We start from the raw sequence: 4,150 nt of genomic DNA, 5'->3' as shown, positions 1-4,150 counted from the left end.
TTAGTAGAGATGGGGTTTCACCATGTTAGCCAGAATGGTCTCGATCTCCTGACCTCGGGATCCGCCCGTCTCAGCCTCCCAAAGTGCTGGCATTACAGGCCTGAGCCACGGCGCCCAGCCTATTTCTACTATTTTTTAAAAGTGAAGGCCGGGCGCGGTGGCTCATGCTTGTAATCCCAGCACTTTGGGAAGCCGAGTCGGGCAGATCACGAGGTCAGGAGCTCAAGACCATGTTCCCCAACATGCTGAAACCCCATCTATACTAAAATACAAAAAATTAGCTGGGTGTGGTGGCATGTGCCTGTAATCCCAGCTACTTGGGAGGCTGAGGCGGGGAATTGCTTGAACCCGGGAGGCAGAGGTTGCAGTGAGCTGAGATTGCGCTACTGCACTCCAGCCTGGGCGACAGAAGAAGACTCCATAAAAAAAAAAAAAAAAAAAGGCCGGGCGCGGTGGCTCAAGCCTGTAATCCCAGCACTTTGGGAGGCCGAGGCAGGCAGATCACCAGGTCAGGAGATTGAGACCATCCTGGCTAACACAGTGAAACCCTGTCTCTACTTAAAAAAATACAAAAAATTAGCTGGGCAAGGTGGCAGGGGCTGTAGTCCTAGCTACTTGGGAGGCTGAGGCAGGAGAATGGCGTGAACCCGGGAGGCAGAGTTTGCAGTGAGCCGAGATCAGGCCACTGAACTCCAGCCTGGGTGACAGAGAGAGACTCTGTCTCAGAAAAAAACAACAACAACAACAACAATAACAAAGAAACAAATGTTGAATTAGTTATTGAAAACTAATGGAGTTCCTCGTAATTGCGCCAAGGTCTCAGGTAACCAGAGCTGTAATTCAGACTAATACTTACATCTTCAAGTGCTAGATACAATGATTTCAACTTACCTTCAATACAGAGGTCTGTCACACTCCCATCTTCCACGCTATGTAACAGTCCTTGGAGCAGAGGGAGGTAAGAAAGGGGTGGTTAGGCAGGGCACGGTGGCACATACCTGTATCCCAGCAATTTGGGAGGCCGAGGTGGCAGATTACCTGAGGTCAGGAGTTCAACAAAAGCCTGACCAATATGGCGAACCCCTGTTTCTACTAAAAATACAAAAATTAGCCAGGAGTAGTGGCCTGTGCCTATAGTCCCAGCTACTCGGGAGGCTGAGGTAGGAGAATTGCTTGAACCCAGGAGGCAGAGATTCCAATGAACTGAGCCTGGGTGACAGAGCGAGACTGTCTCAAAAAAAAAAAAAAAAGGAGTGGTTAACAGTTCTCTTCAAAGAGCAATAGACCCATACAGGCACACTGTAATCTGTAAGTCTAAAAGCAACTATAAACAATGTTCCAACTAAATTCTACTCTCAGCACCAAACACTTTGACTTTCAATGACCTGCCCAGGCTTTAAAAAGATAATTGGCCAGGCTGGACTGCACAGTCCTATACTGGACTCTTTGAAGATTTTTTTTTGAGACGGAGTCTTGCTCTGTTGCCCAGACTGGAGTGCAGTGGCACGAACTAGTCTCACTGCAACTTCCGCCTCCAGGGTTCAAGCAATTCTCATGCCTCAGCCTCCTGAGTAGCTGGGACTACAGCCACATGCCACCACATGGAGCTAATTTTTGTATTTTTAGTAGAGACAGGGGTTTTACCATGTTGACTAGGCTGGTCTCTAACTCCCGACCTCAAGTGATCTACCCGCCTGAGCCTCTCAAAGTGCTGGGACTACAGGCATGAGCCACCACGCCTGGCCAACATTTCCCATTTTCATCTTCTTACTTTTACTAACTTCTTGGCTCTAGTAAAGTCAGTTACTGTAAAATGCATCTTGGATCTTAGAAAAGGGGCCATTTCCACATCATTATGACAAAACAATTTGCTAATAAAGTTTTACAATACAAAAAATCTAAATCATCTAAGATCACTTTTCCAAGACCCCCAAAAGCAGATATACATACTGTACATTCAAAACTCATATCAAATTTCCCTCTTAATCTTACCAAAAAGCACGCTTATGAAGTGGATGCAGACTCTCTGATCCTGAGACACCAGTTGAGTGACCAGGGAGGTGTGCCTCACGAGGGCATCTTGGAAGCAGGACAACATGTGCTTCTTGCGCACCAACTTGAAGCAAATGAAGAAAAATATTCAATAGTAACCAAATCTTGGCTATTCTGAATCCAACAACCATAATTTCCAAATACAATTACCAGATGATACCGGAGAGATCATTTAAACTATGGCGAGACCCACACTCCTTCAAGGGAGGTTGGAAAAGGGTATCATTTACACAGAGGAATCCATGTGTTCATACAGAAGATTATACATGAGCTAAGGTTCCTAATGCCCTACATTTACATAGCAATTTATTTTTCACAAATCACTTTTGTCCACCAGCTCATTTAAGCCTAACAGGTTGGTGAAGAAAGTAAAAATAGGCCAGGCGCAGTAGCTCACGCCTGTAATCCCAGCACTTTGGGAGGCCAAGAAAGGCGGATCACGAGGTCAAGAGATCGAGACCATCCTGGCTAACACAGTGAAACCCCATCTCTACTAAAAATACAAAAAAAATTAGCCGGGTGTGGTGGCGGGCACCTGTAGTCCCAGCTACTCAGGAGACTGACTCAGGAGAATGGCGTGAACCCGGGAGGCGGAGCTTGCAGTAAGCCGAGATTGCGCCACCACACTCCAGTCTGTGCGACAGAGCGAGACTCCATCTCAAAAAAAAAAGAAAAAAAAACCAAGAAAGTTGTATACTGTTAACGATTGTCTGCCCATGTCCTGCCTGAAATACCATGACTGTTTATGGAAAGTATCTTTAATAAAGCTGGATACAGTTTGGCTTGGGGAAAAAAAAAAGATTCCAACCTTTCAGGAATGAAGGTGTGAGACACCCTACCAGGTAAAAACCGTGACCAGTTGAGACCCTGGTTGAGGGCAAAGGATACATAGAACAAACCCATTAAGAAGGAAATGATAAATATCAACTATATCCTTGTGACCAGTTATGAAAATGAAGATTGCAATATATTTCTGTATATTAACTGTTTTCTTCTCTCTCCTTTTTTCCTTATTGTTTGAACAAGTTTTGGTGGAGGTTAGTTTTAAAATTTAGTCTTTAGGTAACAGAATATTCATATAGGACTGTGATTGAATTTAAAAACAAATTATCAACTCCCTTATGTTGTGGACAAATTGACAATGGCTTAGTCTGTATGAAGTATATGAATGAAGGACAGTTACATCTTGTTAGGTAAAAACCAAGTTGTTTTTGTTCTATGGGAGTTCAAATATGTGGAGAAGGGTGTTTGGACACCAAGTAGCCAAAGGAATGGACCAAATCAGTTATTACACTATTGTCTTTGAGCTCCAAAACCCACCCTCTACTTTGCCTTAGAATACTAAGACTGGACTCTGCAGATCACATTTTTGCTTTGCTAGCTGAACCCCATTAAGTTCTGCCAATAATGAGCACTAGAAAGAGATGGCGAGGCTATAGGAAGAAGGGAGTTGCTCCTTCCTCTTAGTTTCCTATGGGTTTCCTGTCTGCTTCCCACTCATATAAGTCTTCCTATTCATATAAGTATCTCCTTAACACTATTTTTTTTTTTAAGAGACAATCTTGCTATGTTGCCCATGCTGGACTTGAACTCCTAAGCTCAAGTGATCCTCTCACCTCAATCTCCTGAGTAGCCAGGACTACAGACCTACACAATAAAGGTGCCTGGCCCCTTAGCACTTCTTTATCCTGGCAGTGGCAGTGCCATTCTATGACAGCAGCTGAATCCAGCCTGCAGTTTTTCCAGAACCAGCTTTATCGCATCTCTCCTCCTCCAGAGACAACAGTATTATCTAGTCAGTGCCACTCAGAGGTCTGGGTTTCATTAAGTAGGCCCTTCCTCCAAACTTCTAAGTTTTAACCATTTCAGCCTCCTTCCTTTGTTTCCCCAGCCCCAGTGGGGAAGCTGTTTTCTATAATTGCTATCTCCATGAAAAATTGGTGGTTCTCTTTTTCTTCAGTTACCTACTTAACCAACATTATTTTTTCAATTGAAACGGGGTCTCACTGTATCACCCAGGCTGGAGTGCAGTGGTGTGATCTCAGCTCACTGCAACCTCCACCTCCTGGGTTCAAGTGATTCTCCTGCCTCAGCCTCC

The 4,150-nt window shown here is 44.5% G+C and overlaps 1 protein-coding gene across 1 annotated transcript in view; it reads right to left on the bottom strand.

Moving 5' to 3' along the window:
* Positions 1 to 4,150, bottom strand: part of LOC105514006 (chromosome unknown open reading frame, human C22orf46) — a 15,823-nt gene that overhangs the window by 10,777 nt on the left and 896 nt on the right.

This window comes from Colobus angolensis, unplaced genomic scaffold (assembly GCF_000951035.1).
Source record: "Colobus angolensis palliatus isolate OR3802 unplaced genomic scaffold, Cang.pa_1.0 Scaffold239, whole genome shotgun sequence".
Lineage (NCBI taxonomy): Eukaryota > Metazoa > Chordata > Mammalia > Primates > Cercopithecidae > Colobus > Colobus angolensis.
This window is presented reverse-complemented; position numbering and strand designations above follow the sequence as displayed.